Source organism: Dromiciops gliroides, chromosome 2 (genome assembly GCF_019393635.1).
Source record: "Dromiciops gliroides isolate mDroGli1 chromosome 2, mDroGli1.pri, whole genome shotgun sequence".
Lineage (NCBI taxonomy): Eukaryota > Metazoa > Chordata > Mammalia > Microbiotheria > Microbiotheriidae > Dromiciops > Dromiciops gliroides.
The window spans coordinates 510,112,827-510,134,530 of NC_057862.1; the positions used below are offsets into that span (position 1 = coordinate 510,112,827).

At 37.5% G+C, this 21,704-nt stretch overlaps 2 pseudogenes; both read left to right on the forward strand.

Moving 5' to 3' along the window:
• The first annotated feature begins 6,213 nt into the window (after positions 1-6,213).
• On the forward strand, positions 6,214-14,189 carry LOC122739211 (annotated as a pseudogene).
• Positions 14,190-14,352: 163 nt separating this feature from the next.
• LOC122739212 lies at positions 14,353-14,998 on the forward strand (annotated as a pseudogene).
• Positions 14,999-21,704: the final 6,706 nt, after the last annotated feature.

Here is a 21,704-nt window from a genome sequence, read left to right on the forward strand (position 1 = left end):
TAGATGAGAAAACTAGACCCTAATTAAATGAGTTATTCAAAATATGACATGGCAACCAAAAAAAAAGTTAGTGCTGTCTTAAGCTGTGTTAAGTGAGCCAGCATCCAGAGGTGATAATCCTAATGTACTCTGCCTTGGTTTCACACCATTTGCAGGAGCATGTTCAGTTCTGGTCATCAACATTTAGGAAAGACCTTGACAAGTTGAGGCACTTCCACAGGAATATGAAATGTCAGGAAACTTTAACATATAAATATTATTTTAGGGAATTGGGAATTTTTAGACTTGAGAAGAGATTTAGGGGTGGGGAATGGTAGCTTTCCTTATGTATTTATGTCTGTTATGTAGAGGGATTACTAACTTGTTCTGTTTGGACCTAAAGGGCAGAACTAGGAGCAATGGATAGCAAATATATAAAAGTAAGCTGATACTTGATGTAAATAAAAAATTTCCAGTGATTAAAGCTATGGAAACAAGTGGAATGGGTTGCCTCATAGAATCATAGGATCTCATAGGCCAACTGATCCAAAACTATAGAAGACCAAATACCTCTTATGAAACCACCCCTAAACTGACTATACAATCCCTGCTTGAAGACATTTTCTCAATGGGAACCCACCACTTCCAAGGCAGGCTAATCCACAGAGCAGTGAGTTCCCCTTAAGGAAAGAATTCCAAAAAAATAAGGCAAAACATTAAATTGGATTGTCTGTGAGGTGTCTTATGATATGAAGGGTACGTACTTCCAAGTTCACATGGCAGATTAATAGCAAACATCAATTAGAACACAACTCTTTCTATTCCACTTGTTGAAATCTATCCTCAATACAATCAAAAAGAGAAGAATTACATAATGCCCTTCTTTTAGATTAATTGGATTCTGTGCTTCACTCTCTAGATTGCTTATTGTATACCTTTGAGCAGGTCTCTTTACTTCTCTAGACCTTGCTCTCTTCATCTGTCAAATGATGGGATCAGACTAGGTGGTCTCTGAAGTCTCTCACAACTCTGAAGTTCCATCATTGTAACTGAACTGGACTTGTACAGTGGTACGATCAATATCAGGACTAGGAAATTCCAATTACATTTGTCCACAAATCTACCACCAATATGACTTTTTAAATAGAAACTCTCTCAATATATTTTAAACTGTGTTGAACAATATTCTACACATTTTGAATAAATGTGAATAATCACCAAATTCTAGATTAGGGCTTGCAAAATTTATGAGTCATTTCGGTAACCCAGAAATTGCTAGACACCTGAAGAGGCTGAGAAAGCATTTTCACTAGTCAAACAACCTGCAAAAACCTTTCCTTGGTGAATTATATCATTTTACAAAGGAACAGTGATTTTCCTCAGAATGACATAGGTTGGTATTTATTTCACTATTGTCTTGATTTCGGGAATAGATAGGAAGCAGAGGGAATTGAATCTGAGAATCAGAAGGTATAAATTCTCTAAAACAATTCCCATAGCCTATTGATACAAGTGAAAAAGTTGTCATGTGAAGAATATCCTTATATCCTGTATCTAAGTAATACCATTCAGAAAGAAAACTCGAAGATCTGCTTGAATATAGAATACTACAGAATAATCCTAGGTGCTGAAAATCTGGTCAACCAAAATAATGATATTTTTATATAATGATTTTATGGATGCAGAAATACTCCCTAACCTGTGAAATGACTTTTCCAAGGTCATACTGTTTGTAAGTGGTATATTCTTTAATATTAGTTAAAGACAACTTCTCTGTGAATTCTCTCCCAAGATTACCACAAGCCACACTGATTTGTTCCTTTTCTGAACTCACATAATATCAATTACTTTTGCAATTCATTCATTCTCTTGCTCACTCAAGAAATTTAATTGAGTACTTGCTTGAGAATATGCAACATTAAACATTAAACCAGTTACATTCATGGCAGCATTTCCTGTTATTTCAAATACTTTAATTTGTAGATTCCTTTGACATCAAACAGGGTTTCTAGGCTTCTCTCTTCTCAGAAAAATGGACTAGAAGGACACAGTTATATACAATTATTTGACAAGTGTACTAGGTAGCATGGAAAAATTTATCATTCTAGTTTAAGATGCTACTGACTGGGGCAACTAGGTGGCGCAGTGGGTAAAGCACTGACCCTGGATTCAGGAGTACCTGAGTTCAAATCCGGCCTCACACACTTGAAACTTACTAGCTGTGTGACCCTAGGCAAGTCACTTAACCCCCATTGCCCAGCAAAAGGAAAAAAAAAAAGAAAAAAGATGCTACTGACCAATTTAACTACAAATCTGGCTGGTTTTATTGTTAATTTACTCTTGCAGTATACATAGAAACTGATCAGTCGGGCCATGACATTGCCTTTTGTGTTTGGCCATGTCACTATAATTAATCAATTATTCAATCAACTGACAAGTATTTATTAAGGAGAAAAGCAAAAAAAAAACCCATTTATTAAGCACTTGCTATGTGCCAGTATTATACTAAACACTTCACAAATATGGTGTTATTTGATCCTCACAATAATCTTAAGAGGTAGTTCTATTATTATCTCAGTTTTACAGTTTGAAAGAACACTGATGCTGAGAGAATGATTTGCCAAGAGTCACAAAGCTAGTAAAGTTCTGAAGCCAAATTTGAACCCAGGTCTTACTGATTCCAGACCCAATTCTCTATTCCTTGCACTCCTTAGCTTTAAGTGATTACTTTGTTCTAGACAATGTACTGGGCTCTGGGACTACTGAGACAAAAAAAAAATAGTTCTTGCTCTCAATGAGATTACAACAATTTACAAGATATAAACAAAGGAAAATTGGTTGAAAAGTTCTGGAAGGGGGCAGAGTTTGGAGACCAGTAAACACTTCATAGACACTTTTGCTTGAGCAGATTTTGAAAGAAACAAGGGATACCATGAGGTATAAGGTGTACATAATGGAGATTGGAGATGGATTTCCATTTGTTAGGAATGGCAAGAAAGCCAGTTTGGCTGCTCCATAGAATGTAGGAAGAGGAGTAATACACAATAAAGGTAGAAAAAAAGTCCAGATCCAGGCTGTATATAGCGTTTTAAAAATTAAAAAGAAGAGCTTAGAGCAGTAAGCAATCATATATAGATTATAAATGGGTAATTATGTAAAACATTGCCATTTTAGTCATTTTGTAAACAAAGAAATAATTACTTTTTATCATACTAAACATGAATATTTTCACTGTAATAAGTAGGAATAAGCTTAATTTTATTGTATATATTATGAACCAAATGCCTATTTGCAGATTGGCTTGCCAATTTGCGAAAGGCAAAATCATCTTTGCCCAACTGGAGACAATTTTTCAGTCTTTAAAGTTATTTGACTTTAATGTTTTAATGCAAAGAAAAGTTTCCTCAGTCTTTAGATCAGACAAATAAATTAAATAATAATACCAATAGAAAACATTCATTCTTAGAACTTTGGTTTGGTTTTCTGAATCATAATATTAATAGATGGTGAGAACCTTAGAGATCTTCTAGCCATAGGACCACAGCTCTAGGTCTGGAGGGCACTTCAAGGACATTTAGTTCAACTCCCTAATTTTGCAGATGAGGAAAATGTGACCTAGAGAAATTTTGTTACATATCTGAGGCCCACTAACTTCAGAGTAAGCCAGGGCCCATTCTGCTATTCTACTCTTGCCCAACCCATTCATTTTATAAAGGAAGCCACTGATATCTATCCTGGTTAAATTATATGTTCATAAACAGATAGGGAGCAAGTGTCAGCCTGGGATTTCAGCTTAGCTTCGTTTATCTATAACTAGCTTACCCTCTTCCCCTCCAACCCTCAAAGTAGCCCTTGATTTGAAGTACAGGTAGACGAACAAAAAATGGTTCCCCTTCAATTTCCTCATCTGTAAAATAGGAATAATAATAACTTTAGTACTTTCTTCAGTCATTTGTTTTGAGATTCAATGTAAAATGTTTTGCATACTTTAAAGATCTTTTAAAATATCAGTTATCCTTAATGAAATAAACACAAAATTATTGGATACCAAATTAATGATCTGGTGTTTCTTTGGTAATCACCAAAGTCAGTTAGCTAATATGGAATAGGGGGGAAAAGCAAAACAAAACAAAATAACACCCTAAAACTGAATTGTCATTAGTGGTCCTGAGTTTAAATTCCAATTCTACCACTTGCTTACTAGGTGTGTGAACTCTTGTGAATTACTTTCATTCCCTGAGCCAGTCTCTTCTTCTGTAAAATGAGGTGCTTGAACTATATGGTTTCTAAATTCTACTAGCCCTAATTCTGTGAATGACTTGTACCATTTTTACAATAGTGTCTTGCATGTAACTGTTCAAGCAATCATTAATGCCATTGTAAAACTTTTATTTTTTTGCATATTTTTCTCTTTCAAAAGAGTACTAGAATTTTGTATATAGTTGTCCAAGAGTTACCAAGTTAAACTGAATTATGATGAAGCTGTGTGACTGGTATAATCTTGGAAAACCATCAGAACCTTATTACATGTAGAACATAGCATACATTTTTTCACATTTCTTTTTCATTTTTCAGATTTGATTGTGATGACACAAGGACATGTCAATGGCTTAGAAAATATTTATCCTAACTTTCCTTTGACTTTTAGACTCCATCATAGGACAATGTGGTGATCAATCAATAAATTAATTAATAACTAAGCATTTATCAGGTGCCTATTATGTGCTAAACACTGTTTTAGGCTCTGGGAATACAAGTAGAAAGATTGAAAAAAAAATCCTACTCAACAGTGATGAGCTTACCTCCTAAAGGTGGCTATAAGCACTACATATTAAATATATAAATATACATGAAGTTAATATTCATTTAAATATATGCAATTGTTAAATATAAGGTAGTTTGTCAAAGAGAGCAGTGGCAGTTGGGGAATCAGGAAAAGCTGCACATATAGAAGATGTTCCTTGATTTCCATGTTGAAGGTAGAGGTAGAGTTCTATGAGGCAGAGTTGAAGAGCAAGTGCATTCCAGGTATAAAGTATGGACAGTACAAAAGCATGGACATAGAAGATGGAATGTCAAGCAATAGGACTCTAGAGAAAGAAAATGTGGTTTGCATGGATCCTAGAAGGAGGGAGGGAGGGAGGGAGGGAGAATAATGGCCATTGGTGAACCATTTCAAAAGACCCTATCCTGATAGGAATGGAAATAAACATATTGGTCAAAAAGTTGTATGCTTCAATGAACATCTGAGATAGTAAGTGGTGAGAGTGAAATTCAATCCTGTAATTTAATAAACATGTATTAAGCATTTAATGTGCCTAAGGAACTGACCATAATGCTAGGAAGATAAAGATGAAAAAAATGAAGTAGTCCCTTATTCTTATCCATTCATTTATTCAGAAAACATTTATTTAGTGCCTTCTGTTTGCAGAACACTGTGCTAAGAATTGTGGGAGATGCAAAATTCAGATAAGACAAATTTCTTGCCTTCACAGAAATTATTGACTAGTAGAGGATGATGCCACATCTGCACAAATTAGAATGATTCAGACATAATGTGATGAAGCCATAGGAAGACTTAGGAAAAATTCTCTGAAAATTTAAGGAGGGTTTCACCTCTTGGGTCTATGGATGGAGTCTGTTATTCATGAACTAAGCCTTGAAGGAGGAAAGTGATATGAAAAGGAGAAGATGAGTTGGCAGTGCATTTCAGGTATTTCTTTTCTTTTTAAAAATTAATGGGGGTGGGGACAGCTAGGTGGCACAGCGGATAAAGCATGGGCCCTGGATTCAGGAGTACTTGAGTTCAAATCCGGCCTCAGACACTTGATACTTACTAGCTGTGTGACCCTGGGCAAGTCACTTAACCCCCATTGCCTCACAAAAAAAATATTGATATCTTTTATTCTTACGTAATCTAAAATTTTCAATGCATTCGTCTTCCTTTTATTCCTAGAGAGTCATTCAATTATTCAAATAACAATAAAAATAAACAAGGTATCAACCAAGTTTAGTGTTATATGCAGTCTCACACCTCTCTAAGGAGAGAAAGTGCTTTCTCACATATCTGCTTTGCAATCAAGTTTTAGAATCATTATAAATATACATAATGTAGAAACTTTGGGATTTTTTTCTTTCTATTTATATTATTATAGTTACTGTGTATTCTTGTTTTCTTGGTTATTTTTATTTAACTTTGAATAATTTTACAGACACCTTCTCATGGTTACCTCAATGGCAGGCACTATGGTAAATTCTGTGGATACAATTACAAGGAATACAACAATATCTATTTGCAATGAGCTTGCATTTTAATAGGTGAGACATTTTATTAACTTTGACAACTTTCTGGGTGTGGAGTGAAAGAAAAATTAGAGTTGTTTTAATGGTTAATAAATTGAAATTCTTCTTTTGAAAACTTTGTTAATATCTTTTGATCACTTACATATTGGGGAATGGTTCTTCATCTTATATATTTCTGTTCCCTATATACCTTGAGTATCCAACCCTTAGAAGTGAGATGTGATACAAAATGTTTTCTCCTTAATTGACTGGCTCTCTTTTTATTGTACTTGCATTAATTTTGTTCATAAAAAGCTTTTTGATTTATGGAATTTAAATTCATCTCTATTCATGTTTTCTTAACAATTTTCCCATGGAGCTCTAATATGTGAATACATGGATGTGGGAAATGGTAGGTCTGGATAGACCTGGGCTAGGATCTCAGCGCTGCCACTTGGTAATGGTATGATCTTTTTGCAACTCTTAAAATATCAGTGTCCTCATCTATAAAACAGGGAAAATACTTCTATTACTTATCTGAGGGAGATGGTATGAATGTCAAATGAGATAATGTATAGCAGATCACTTTTAAATTGCAAAATATCATACAAATGGAAGTTATTATTACACTGTTTTCTTGAATTTTTGGACTCTTCCATGCAAAGGAAATCTGATTATGAAATAAGTGAAGCTTCTTTGGGACTGCCTTCAACTTTCCTCTATTTCTTCTTTTTATTTTCTCAGGCACTCAGTGTTCTCTGCCTGCACAGAGGCTAAGGCTTTACCTGTGCCTGCCTTACTGCCAAACATGTAGTTTGGATTCCCTCTCCTACTCAAAACTTAACTTTTTAGCATTCTATATTTTCTTCCAAGGATCTGTTCTCAGCCAGAGACAACAGACATCAATTGATGTCAGGGTCGGTTAAGTCTAGTTCAGGGTTCTGTTCTCAGCTAGGTGTTACCAATCAATTAGCCAATAGACATTTACCAAGTGCTTAGTATATAGCAGGTGGGGGGGATAAAAGGAAACTCTTCCTTCCCCTTCCCCCCCACTCACCGCCCCCTTGTCCCTGCCCTCAAGGAGCTCACATTCTAATGTGGAGACCACAGAAATAAATACCTAAGTAATACAAGGTATACAGAGTAGGTGGGAGATAATCACAGCTGAAGGCACTAGCAGGGGTGGGGGTGAGTAGGCAGGAAAAGTCTCCTGCTGAATGTGTGATTTGAACTGAGTCTAAAGGAAGCCAAGGAAAGTAAAAGGCAGAGCATTACAGGTACTGAGGCCAGCCAGTTCAAAACCACAACTGATGGGAAATAGGGTGATGTATGTGAGGAATATCGAGTAAGGAAGTGCAGCTGGATCATTGTGTATGTAGAGAAGTGTAAAGTCTAAGAAGACTTCAAAATAGGAACAGGCTGGATTGTGAAGAGCTTTAAATGCCAAATCTCTGCTTTTGGAGGTAAGAGGGCATCATTGACACTTGTGGAATTGTGAGGGGGGGGCATGGTTAAGACCTACGATTTAGAAAAATCACTTTGTCAGATGAGTCAAGTTTGGGTTGAAGTGAGAGAAGATTTGTGATTGACCCATGTAGGTCCCTGATGAGTTGCATCTTCTTGGCAATACATATTCATTTAAGTGGGGGCACTTGGAGAAAGTGTCTTGACCCCAAAAATAATGTTAATGGCAATTATTTAAAGAATTTAAAGCTCTCTGGCAGCTGGGAGTTTGTATGGTTCTTGAGAGAAATGAAAGACATTATATCTATATCTATGCCCATGTATGATTTCACAGAAAAAGAGGGTTCAGGTTGAATGTTAATGATAAAATATTCAGAAAACGACAGGAAGCTTGGCCTCAACATTCTAATTCTCCCCTGTATCCTGAACTGACCATATGTTCAGGTTGTAAATGGTACCTTCATTATTTGTTATTGTTGCTATTATGAATTGCCTCACTGCTTTATGGGAAGCACTCAGCATATGTCAAAAAAACCCAACAACACACACACACACACACACACACACACACACACACACACACACACACACACCAAAAAACCTCTGGAAAGAACTTTGCTCTCTGCATGTTATCTCAGTCATTTAGGACCAGAAATTCCTTCAGAAAGTAGGTAGAAAACACCATTTTTCAACCTCAAAGAGGCATTATCTCCTAAATTCACAGATGTGTTTTAAGTGATTTCTATTGTACTTTGAATTCTCTTTTGCTGTTTCCATATGTAAATATGGAAAGGTATGTGATTCTTTTAGCATAGGGAGCTTCAGAGATGGGAATTGCCATGGCTTACACAGATCACAGCCTGTCCATGACTAAGTAGATAAAATCTAGGAATTGACCAGAGCCTCAGAGTCGTTAACTGATTTGCCAGGGTTACATAGCGATTGGTGTCTGAAGCAGTATTTGAACCCACAACTTCCTAACTGCAAGCCCAACACTCTATGTACTACACCATGCTGTCTCTATGCCTCTAGCATACGCTAGCATATACCTTTTTATGAATGTGGCATATGTCTGATTGTCCTTGTGCCTGGAATAGGGACAATCCTATAAGACAAGGACTCATCTTGTTCATAGCCTTAGCACTCAGCACTAGGTCTCATGTGCAGTAGGCACTTCATACACATTTGTAAAATGAAATAAGTTAATTAAAGTAATGACAATTATACTTAGCAATTATAGTGAACTTTGATGTTTGTACTCCTTAATTAGCTGTGTGAGGTTGGTGAGTATTTGAATTCATTGTCTATGAAACAAAAGAATCTATAAGGTTTCTTCCAGCTCTGAGACATCATGAGTCTAACTGATATATAAATAATAAGCAAGAACTGAATGAAATTTTTTTAGTTAGCATTTGTACGTGGGTGGTATTTTCATTGTTTTGCTATAAAACTTGTGGCCATGTCAGCATTCAGCTGATTCTCTTCTGCTGCATGTTTTCTCTATGATCTTTTGGTTTCATGATCATGACATTATTTACCATTTATAGGATTATTTCCTGGATGATGTCATGCACTGGAAAGAGTGACAGATTTAGGATAAAACAAATAAACAAAAGCCTAGATTTCGATCCCATCTCCATTACTGATTGCCTATGTCACTGGGCAATTCTACTTCTCAGGGCCTGGTTTTGGCCATCTGCTAAATGAAGGATTTGGATTACTGAGATTCCTCCTGCCTCTAAAATCTAGTTCATATGAGCCTTTGATCTTAAATGGTCCTCAAAGCAACCCTATAAAATAGTTAATATGATTCAGGAGAGCCTGAACATTATCCACAGATCAGACCATTTTTATACTTGGAACATGAGTGCTATATCACAGAAATGGAAAATGGATTTTTAACCCAGTGAATACATCCCATTTTCACTGATATGATGAATGCCTACATTTGAAGTAGTAAAAAAAAAAAAGTTTTTTGAAGAGTAATGCACTGGATAAAATTTTCTTCTAGTTACATTTTAAGCACTTTAAGGATAGGGACTATGTGTTTTTTTTATTATTATCTTGTATGCCCAGTGCCTAGAGCTGTGGCCTGGCATCCATAAGTGCTTAGTAAATATCTGTTGAATTTAATTTTTCCTAAGAGCTACCAGTATGTCTCAGAAGCTTGTATGTATGGAGAGTGATCTCTCTGGCTTAAAAATCCCGTTATATCATAGGCTCAGAGATATCATGCTGGAATAGATTTTAAAGGTCAACTTATCCAACACCATCATTTTACTGGTAAAGAACTGAGTTGTAGAGTGGCTAAGTCACTTACTCAGGTTCATCCAGGTCTTCAGTGGCGGTCCATGATTTAAACCCCTGTCTTATGATCCAGATCCAGTATTGTCCCTACTACACCACACTGCTTTGCCTAGGACATTTGTTTTATTGCATTATTACTATTCACAATTTACTGGATGAAAACGCTATAGACAAACTGTCAAAGGATATTGGATTCTATCACTGTGAAGAGCCCTTGGTGTAGGAACTTTCTTCACCAGAGCAGATTAAAAACTCGCTATGATTCTGTAGATAAGTCCTAAGGAGTTGCCTTAGGAATATAGCTGTAAAGTGACTTGCCCACCATCAGAAAGTAGGATTTTAACAGGTACTTTTTTTTCAAAAAATATTTTTCTTTATTTAAATGTTTTCCAATTACATGTAAATATTTTAAAATAATCATTTAAAATTTGAGTTTTAAATTCTCTCCCCTCCTCTTTCCACTTCCCCCCTTCATTGAGAAGGCAAGTGATTTGATATCAATTATGCATGTGAAGTCATGTGAAACGTATTTCCATATTATCCATGTTGCAAGAGAAAACAAATTAAAATAATAAAAAATAAAGTTTTTAAAAAGTATACTATACTCTGCATTCAGAGTTAATCATTTTTCTCTCTGGAGGTGGATGGAATTTTTCATTTTGAGTTCCCTGGAATTATCTTTGATCATTGTCTTGATTGGAGTACCTAAGTCTTTCATAGTTGATGATATTTACAATATTGCTGTTACTGTCTATGATGTTCTCCTGGTTCTGCTCACATCATTTTTTATCAGTTCACATAAGTCTTCCCAGGTTTTTCTGAAACATCCTGTTCATCATTTCTTATGGCATAATAGTATTCCATCACAATTATATGCCACAAGTTGTTCAGTCATTCCCCAATTGATAAGCATCCTCTCAATTTCCAATTCTTTGCCACCACAAAAAGAGCTGCTATAAATATTTTTGTACATATAGGTCCTTTCCCCTTTTCTTTGATCTTTTTGCAATACAAACCTAATAGTGGTGTTTCTGGGGGAAGAGATATGCACAGTTTTATAGCTCTTTGTACATAGTTTTAAATTATTTTCCAGAATGGTCAGACTAGTTTACAACTCTACCAACAGTGCATTGATGTCCCAATTTTTTTCACATCCTCTCCAGCACTTGTCATTTTTCCATGATGTTAGCCAATCTTATAAGTGTGAGGTGCTATCTCAGAGTAATTTTAGTTTGTATTTGTCTAATGAGTAGTAATTTAGAGCGTCTTTTCATGTGACTATTGATGATAGCTCTGATTTCTTCATCAGAAAACTGCCTGTTCACCTGCTTTGACCATTAGTACTAATTTTTAGAAATTTGACCTAGTTTCCTATATGTTTTAGAAATGAGGCCTTTAGCAGAGAAACTTGCTATAATCATCCCCTCCTAGTTTTGTTTTTCTTTTAATTTTAACTACATTAGTTTTGTTTACACAAAACCTTTTAAATTTCAAGTAATCAAAATTAGCTATTTTACTTCCTATAATCCCTTCTATCTCTTATTTGGTCATAAACTCGCCTTAATCCATAAATCTGAAAGGAAAATTTTTCCACCCTCCCTTTATGTCTAAATCATTTATCCATTTTGGCCTTATCCTTATCCTTTGACCTTATTGATCTATACATAGTTTCTGCCAAACTACTTTCTAGCTTTCCTGGAAATTTCAGAGTTCTTACTCCCAAAACTTGGGTCGTTCCATTTATCAAACACTACATTATCATGTTCTTTACTACTGTGTACTATGTACCAAATCTATTCTACCGATCTACCATTCTGTTTCTTAGCCAGTACCAGATTGTTTTGATGATTGCCACTTTGTAATATAGTTTGAAATCTGGATCTGCTAAGCCACCATCCTTAACTGAAAAAAAAAATTGATTCCTTTTTTTTTTCCCCAGGGCAATGAGGGTTAAGTGACTTGCCCAGGGTCACACAGCTAGTAAGTCTCAAGTGTCTGATGATGGATTTGAACTCAGGCCCTCCTAAATCCAGGGTTGCTGCTTTATCCACTGTGACACCTAGCTACCCCCCCCCCCGCCCCGCAAATTAATTCCCTTGATATTCTTGACCTTTTGTTTTTCCAGATTAATTTTATTATTTTTTCTAGCTCTATAAAATAATTTATTTGGTAATTTGATTGGTATGCCATTAAATAAGTAAAGAAATTTAGGTAGAATTATCATTTTTATTATATTGGCCCAGCCTACCCATGAGCAACTAATAGTTTCGCACTTGTTTAGATCTTTATTTTTGTGAAGGGTTTTGTAATTATCGTCATATAACCCCGAGTTTGTCTTGGCAGGTAGCCCCCCAAATATTTTATATTATTTACAGTTATTTTAAATGGAATTTCTCTTTTTCTCTCTTGCTGCTTGTTTTTATTGTTTGAATGCTGATGATTTATATGGATTTATTTTATAACCTGCAAGTTAGTTGAAGTTGTTCATTACTTTAACTAATTTTTAGTTAATTCTCTATGGCTTTCTAAGTATACCACCATATCATCTGCAAAGAGTGATAGTTTTATTTCCTCATTTTCTATTTTTATTCCTTCAATTTCCTTTTGTAAAGAATTAATTGTTATTTGAGGTTTTTATGACCCCATCTTTTGACTAGAATAAAAAACAAAACAAAACAAAATGAAAAACCTTGGCGCACTGGCTTGGGGCTCCACAAACAGTACAGTGCTCCACCCATTGGTTGTAGCTATTGCCATGGCATTGACACCTCACCTCATCACCACTCATGGATGCCTACATGGGCCTGGCAAAATTATAATGATTGGAAGGCTAATGAGGGCAGTCATGTGACTGTCAGAGTGGTCAGCCAATTGGCTGGGGGCTGTATGGGGTTTGCTGGGAAGGGGGAGCAGAATTGGCCATTCTAGCTGGAAGCTGGAAGGTGACAGGAGTGCTGCTGTGTATTCTCAGCTGATTCCTGGGCGGTGGTGTTTTTTCAGGTTGTATAATTTCCCTTTCCCCATTTTATTTCCTATCCCTTGATCCTACTGATCCTGTTTGTGTGTGTGTATGTCTGTGTGTTTTTAAGTTCATTCTTGTTAAAATAAATCTTGCTTTGTTTTGAGGGAGGCTGCCAGTCTTCTTCCTTGCCTCAATATTGCGGTGAGCCACTTAGCTAACACTCCCCAATTAAAAATTGGTCCCCACACTTTTATTGGCTTATTGTTATAGCTAGAATTAATAGTAAAAAAAAAAATTAAAGGTACTTCTAGTGAATACCAAAAGGCAGAGGCCACCAGTAACTGTAGGAGGAGCAGGAGGCTCCTGGGCCTGGAGTCAGAAGCCAAGGTGACTTCCAAGGTGGCTTCAACAGTGGGGGTCCAGGTCCAGGTTGGGTTGTAGTGGAGGCCAGGGCAGTGGCTTTGGGGCCCTGGGAAGAGAGGCAGAAGACAAGGAATGAGTTCCTATCACTTAGCTGGGCCAGCTAGTCGAGGACATGGAAAAAAAGTCTTTGTAGGGGATCTATTGTTTCTCCTTTCCTATAAGGACTCTGAGGTCAGGATTTCTTCCTGGGGTCTTCACTGACGGATGAGGTTCTAAAGATCATGCCTGTTCAGAAACAAACTACAGTTGGACAATATACCAGCTTCTAGGCTTTTGTGCCCATTGGTGACTACAATGGCCATGTTGGCCTTGGTATCATGTTCCAAGGAAGTGGCCACAGTTATTCATGGAGCTATTATTCTGACCAAGCTGTCCATTGTTTTTGTAAGATGTAGATACTGGGGAAACAAGATCAGCAAGCCTCACATGGTACCCTACAAGGTCACTGAGTGTTGTGGATTATTTCTGGTTCATCTGATCCTTGCCTCTAGAGGTACTGGCATTGTCTCATCTCCCATGCCTAAGTAGTTCCTGATGATGGCTGGAATTGATGACTGCTACCCTTCTGGTAGTGTGTACTGCTACTCTGGGAAACCTTGCTAAAGCTACCTTTGATGACATCTCTACACCATTCAACTACCTAACCACAGACCTGTGAAAGAAGACTCTGTTCACTAAGTGTGCCTATCAGGAATTCACTGACCATCATATGAAGACTTACACTCATGTGTCTATCCAGAGGACCCAGGCAGCTGCTGTGACAACCACATAGATAGATTTTTTTTAATAAACAAGAAATAAATTGAGCTATGCTGGCTCCCCCCACACCCCCGCCCATGGAACTACTACCACCACAGTGGCCAGTGACCTCCATCACTGACTGCTTTTGTTCCTCCAGTCCTGCTCCCTAACTTCCTGCTCCAGCCCTATGAACCATGGCTGAGGTAGACTAATTTGGTGTAGCCACCATCCCTGTCCTGAGTGGGTACCATGGTGCTGAGTGGTGGCAGTAGCAGCAAGGAGGATCAGGGTGAGGCCTCCTGAGCCTAACAGGACAGCAAGATCATGGGCATTGAGAACAATGAGGGCTTCAGCATCCTCAAGAGTGACAGTGTGCCTGCCTCCCTGCATCGGGAACCTCCTAGGGCCAGGAGGCTATTGGTGGAATGATGAATGGAGAATACTAGCAGAAGAGTAATGTTCCAAACAATAGTTATGCAACTATTTCACAAGTATATCAATTACAATCAGAACCTGAGAGTATTCATAAATGGAGAGAACAACTGAAATGTCTAGAGGTCCTTGATGCTAATTATCAGAAGCAGGTAGCAGAATGGAAAGAAAAAGTAATTAAAGTTAGAAGAATGACATTCAAGGCAAGATGAACAGCTACAAAAAACAAAAGTAAATAGGGCAGCTGAAGAAGCTTCTGTAAATGATGTTGAAGAGACTTCTGTTACTGAGTGGGAATGCATTGCTCAGATGTATGACTTTAACTTGAAATCTAGCAAGCAGGCCAAGGATGTGTGCCACAGGAGCTCAGTCCTCATCTCCCCCAAGCAGCCTGCCTTTGTTCACTGAAGGGAAGCCTAATGAAAACATGATTACAATATCTTCATATTACTTAGTGAAGCTGGTTAATTATGTTGGGTTCTTTTGGGCCAAATCTTTTGTCGTTAGAGTTGAGCACTGTTTGTGATTGCATGCTTTCACTTGTTTTCTCCCTGCCATTCTGAGTGGTACAATATCTTCTTGTACTTTTATGCAATGTCATTTTCAACCATACCGATAATAAAGTTCTCTTTCGAAAAATTATTATACTATATTATATGTGATAAAATAATGGAATTTGGCACATACTCAAAGGCCCACCTGGAGATTAATCTAAACTGATTGAATTAAGTGAGAGTAAATGACTGCTGATTAGCCTACATCAAGTTAATTAGATTGTAACCACATCCGACCAGCCCTTAAGGAGGTATTGTTCTCAGAAGCTAAGGACTTTGAACTCAACTGGAGACCACCTTCAAGTCCTGTGAACCAATGGATTTGGATGACACCTACCAATCAGCTTGAAGCAGTATGTAAGGACTGCCTCTGCCCCAGACCTATAAAAAGCTTCCACACTCAGTTTGAGAGTAGTTCATGATTGAAGCAGGCTCGTGGCAGAGGACTTCAGGAAGAACCTGACCAGGTTGGAACTCTAGGCTAGATAGGCCTTTTCTTAACTTTCTGAACTCCAAATGAATACCTGGTATGCTTTAATAAATACTTAATGCCCAAAGACTGGTGCTAAAGCTTCTAATTTAAGGCAACTACACATTAGATGATTTAGACAACACATTTAGATTTTAAACATCACATATATTATATTGTGTTGTGCTGTGTTATTATATTAGTGTTGATGGACTTCATTCACTTCTTATTTTATTTGGAAGAGTTTAAGTTTATTGCCATCCCAGGTAATGCTTGCTCTTGATTTTGGACAGAAACTAAATATTTAAGAAAGGATTAATTGATTCCTATGCTTTCTAGTATTTTTCATAGGAATGAGTATTGTATTTTGTCAAAGATTGATTCTTTCATTATTTATATAATATCATTTTTGATATTTGTTTTCCTGATATTGAATCAATGCATTCCTGGTAAAAATTCCCTTCTGGTCATAGGGTATGGTGTGTGTGTTATATTGCTGTTATCTTGCTAATATTTTATTGAATTTTATTGGGTAGGTTATTCTTGATTGTAATTATACCTTTTTTGCCTTCCAGAATATTACATTCCAAGATATCTGCTACTTTAATGTGGTAGCTGCTAAATCTTGTGTGATCCTAACTGTGGCTCCATGGTATTTCAATGGTTTCTTTTTGGCTGGTTGAAGTATTTTCTCTTTAACCTGGGAGATCTGACATTTGACAATAATATTTCTGAGAGTTTTCATTTTAGGATCTCTGTCAGGTAATGATTGGTTAATTCTGTTAATTTCTACTTTGTGGTTCTAGGATATCAGAGCAGTTTTCCTTGATAATTTCTTGAAATATAAAGTCTAGGTTCTTTCTTTGATCATAGATTTCAGGTAATCCAGTAATTCTTAAATTATCTCTTCTCAATCTATTTTCAATATTAGCTATTTTCCTATGAGATACTTCATATTTTCTTCTATTTTCTTCTTTTTATTTTGTTTTTGTTATTTCTTGATATCTCATGGAGTCATTAGTTTCCACTTGCCCAATTTTCATTTTTGAGGAATTGTTTTCTTCAGTGAGCTTTTGTACCTCTTTTTCTATTTGTCCAATTCTGGTTTTAAGGTGTTATTTTTCTTTAGGATTTTCTTGTGTCTCTTTTACCAAGCTGTTAATTGTCTTTTCATAATTTTCCTCCTTTGCTTTCATTTCTTTACCTAAATTTTCCTCTACCACATTTAATTTTGAATATAATTTTTTAAAAATCTCTTTCAGGAATTGGGCTTGTGTTCAATTCACATTTTTTCTTTAGGCTGCAGTTATTACTGTTTTGACTTCATTGTCTTTCTTTCTTTTTTGGGGGGGGGACAATGAGATTTAAGTCACTTGCCCAGGGTCACACAGCTAGTAAATGTCAAGTGTCTGAGGCCAGATTTGAACTCAGGTTTTTCTGAATCCAGCGCTGGTGCTTTACCACTGTGCCACCTAGCTGCCCCAGACTTCATTGTCTTTTGAGTTTTTTAATGGTCAGGTTCTTTTGTTGTTGTTTGCTTATTTTTCTTGATTTGCAACTTTATGTTAAAGGTGGGCTCTCTTGCCAGCATGAGTAGGGGTTGAACACTGCCTCAAACTTTGTACTTTTTTTACATTGATATTTTCAAAGCTAGTTCTGGGGTGGTGGTGGAAGTCTTTGGTGCTTTTCAGGTGGTGTGATTCAGAAGAGGTGTGGTCAGTGTTCTCTTGGTCTGCACTCTGGTACTTATGTAGGAAGGGCCCAGATCCTTTAGAATTGCAATTAATACTGCTCCTCAGGGTCCCTGCTCCCTTGGGCCCAAGAGTGATACTGCCCCTCAGGGTTTCTACTCCTTCTTGACCAAAAGTGAGTTTTCTTTGTTTTTGATCTATGATCCCAAAGTGGGTACAAACAATGAAGTTACTAAACAGTTGCCCTCAGGGTTCTCTCTAGCATTTGACTGAAAGTGCTTCTCTCTGCCCTTGAAATATGACCTAGAAGTTGGTATAGGCAGTGGAGTCACCAAATAGCATCTGGTCTTACTTACAGGCCTAACACAAGGGTACCCTGTCTTTCTGACCAGTTGCCAGGTTTCCTTACTAGCTCTGGCTTGAGAGCTCCTGATGCTGCTGTTGCTTCTGTCACCACCACTTAGTCTCACCACTGTTGTTTCATCCACATTGACTTAAGGTCAGTCTCCATTCCCTGCTTCCTTCCCCCCTCCATCCCTTCACAGATCTCTCTTTCTGACTTCCTATGTTGTCTTGGACTGGAGAAGGTCTCATTCTGACCTTTTGTTAGCTCTGCCGCTCCAGAATTCAATTTGAGGCTTATTTTAAAGTTGTTTGAAAGGGAATGTAGGAGGAGCCACTGAGTGCTTTCTTTACTCTGCTAATTTGGCTTTGCTTGCAGAAGTTAAACTTGGGTATACTTGCTTCCATGTTTAGCACTGTTTCTACAGTATCATACCTCCTCTGAAAACTATATGCTGTGAGAAAAAAGTATAAAATTTTCCTAAGTCAACTAGTATTTAGTAAGTGCTAATATGTGCCAGGCATTGTGTTATTCATTGGGGGTAAGGCAAAAACCTGCCCTCAAAGATCTCACAATTTAATGGGAGAGATAATATGCAAACAACTAAATATAGATACATAAAAGAGAAATTGAAGATAATCTCAGAAGAAAAGCACTAACTTAAAAACAACTGGGAAAAGGCTTCTTACAGAAAGTGAGATTTTAGCTAAAACTTTGATAAAGTCAGGAAAATTAGAAGTAGAAATGAGGAAAGTATTACAGGCATGGGATACAGTGAGTACAAATGCATGGAGTCAGGAGGTAAAGTGCCTTGCTCAAGGAACAGAAAGGAGCCTAGAGTCACTGGATTGTAGAGTATATTGAGAGGAATAAAGTTAAAAGGAGTAGCTAGGGGGCAGCTAGGTGGCGCAGTGGATAAAGCACCGGCCCTGGATTCAGGAGTACCTGAGTTCAAATCTGGCCTCTGACACTTGACACTTACTAGCTGTGTGACCCTGGGCAAGTCACTTAACCCTCATTGCCTTGCCCAAAAAAAAAAAAAAAAAAAGGAGTAGCTAGGTGGTGCAGTAGATAGAATGCTTGCTTGGAATCAGGAGTATCTTAGCTCAAATTCAGCTTCAGAAACTTATCAGCTGTGTGGACCTGAGTAAGCCAGTTAACCCTATTTGCTTCAGTTTCTCACTTATAAAACAAGCTGGAGAGAGGTGGCTAGGTGGCACAGTGGATAAAGCACCAGCCCTGGATTCAGGAGTTCCTGAGTTCAAATCTGGCCTCAGACACTTGACACTTACTAGCTGTGTGACCTTGGGCAAGTCACTTAACCCCCACTGCCCCACAAAAAAAACACACAACCAAACAAAAAACAATCTGGAGAAAGAAATGGCAAACCACTGTTGTATATTTGCCAAGAAAACCTCAAATAGGGTCATGAAGAGTTGGACAGACTGAAATAACTAGTAGGAGAAGGTTTAAGAAGACAGGAAAGGAAGAAAGGACATCACATTATGATGCACTTTAAAAGCAAAATTTAATTCAGTTTACAAGAGGGAGATGATAGGTCTTAATGATTGCAAAACTGACCTGTGCCACTGGTTATGCCTGTATTTGATAGCTGAATGGAGGATGGACTTGAAGCTGGGCGATTTTTATACCAGAAGCATCAAAAACATGGCCACAGGCCACATGATACTGACTGCATTACTGAGTGAGACCTGAAGCGGATTAAATATAATTGGGAAATATTTAACAAAATCAGTAATAAATATAATAAAACATAGAAAACATAAAATTTTAAAGCTAAGTTAATATGTGGCCCACAGAGATTCTTATGAGATTGGCGACCAGTTTCTATTTGGGTTGAATAATACTACTGTTTTAAACTATTCTGGATATGTTTAGCTATTGGGGACATATTCCACTCATATGTGGGTTTTCCACTTGACAAACTACTCAGGTTGAAGGTCCTAAATGGTTCTTCATCAAATAAAACCCCATAACATTGCCATGTTTTATTTTACTAGTCAGCCAAAGGTCACAGTGTTTTTTTTTAATTGATGAAATGACAAAGGACAAAAAAAGGCAATAGCCTCTTTCATTAACCTGGGTCATACTTTATAAAAATACATATACAGTCATAAGTGAGAAGAGTGGATCCTTGTGGCTAACATGTGTGATCAGGGAACACGAGTAGAAGAACAACTCACACCTCTGAATCTGCAGGGCCACTAACATCTTCTGATCACATTTACCTCAGTGTTCCTGCTTGGCTTGTTGCCCACTGGTTGCACCTGGCATCTATTCTCTGCCAGGGAATACTCCACTTTTTTCATTCTCATTGACTTCTATGCCTTCAGTGGTCATGTAATTGTGGAGCTTATCTATGCTTCTAGCTTCCTGTGTTAGCCAGAGTCCTCAGTGGAGGTTCTACTTCTCTATAAGAAAAAGAATAGGCTCTATTAGCTCTCATTTAACTTGGAGCACTGAAACTTAACATTTAGCTCACTTAGGGAGCTATCCTTTTTACATGGTGTCTATCAGAGGATCATAGAATATTGGGATCAAAGATATAGAGGTAGAAGAGACCTAAGGCTATCTAATCCAATTTTTTCATTTTATGAGATAACTGTCCTGGGAAGATAAGCAGCTCATCCATTAAGTATATGATAGAAGTAGTATTGAGGCAGCTAGGTGGTGCAGTGAATGGATCACCAGGCCTGCAGTCAGGAAGAATCATCTTCCCTAGTTTAAATCTGGCTCCAAACACTTAGTAGCTGTGTGACCCTGGACAAGTCACTTAACCCTGTTTGCCTCAGTTTTCTTATCTGTAAAATAAGCTGGAGAAGGAAATGGCAAACCATTCCAGCATCTTTGCCATGAAAACCCCAAAATGGAGTCATAAAGAGTCAGAAATAACTGAACATCAACAACAACGACAAAAGAAGTAGGATATGAAATCAGTTCCTTTCACTCCAAAGCCCTATACAACATTACTTCTTTGGCATTCCCAGAGTCTTCGCTGTGGTCATCCCTTTCTCCCCAGGATAGTCTTCAACTCTAAGGGTCAAACTCTTGGAATACAGTTGTGTATTGCTGAAGACATTAAATCTGTCTTAGAACATTTCCCTCCTATTTATTCCCTACTATCAAGGTCTCTATCCAAAGCCCCTATCTGATTTATAGTCATTCCCATTTTATTCTGTAATGGTCTTCTTGAATCCCTAACCCATTTTGGGTGGTAGAAGAAGGACTTTGTAAAATAAACTCCACAAACATTATAAGCATTATAAAGCTCTGATATACCTCAGCTTTCCCTCAGCCTAAAATTTTTGGAAAGCTAAGGAACACACCCACCAGGTGTAGTCATGCATGGACATCCATGGACAGTCTACCCTGTGATTTTTCCCCCTCGTTTGCTTGCCATGGTGCTAGCAAAAATCACTAGAGTTTGGGCCACTTTACATATGGAGAGTACATATTATCAAATTTGGAGGACAAAGAGAAATCTAGGATTACCCCTTTTAGAGGTTTGTTCTACATCATGACAGACTTCCTGGAAGGTTTGAAAGAGGTACCTAATTATCTGATAGAATGAAAGTATTGTCAGTGGTGGTAGGGGAGGGGAATGAACAAATAAGACAGGAAAGAAAGCTACAACTACAATGACCTTTCATTGTCATTTACAAGTGTCATGTTCATAAAGGGATTATGTCCCGAACCAGCTGCAAACTGCTGTTGATACCTGTTGGTGCTATACAAAAATGACAGTTTTCCCTCATCTACTGGAAAATGCAAGTCGGCCATCCCCTGTATGAAGGGTAGCCAAGCTATTATACTCCTCATGGCATACTTGTTGGCACTGAGCATCCTGTTTGCTGTTCTGCTCTACCCCAGCAGGTGCCAGCAGGAGATGAGTGTCTGGTTCATTCTGACCACTAAATAAAAACTCACATTCACTTAACTTCTAAGCCTGGAAGTTTTTTCTGAGAATTCAGGGAATTGTTATAGCCCATTATCCTGCTCCTGTGGCTTTATCATCAGTTGCCCTCTGCAAGAGCTT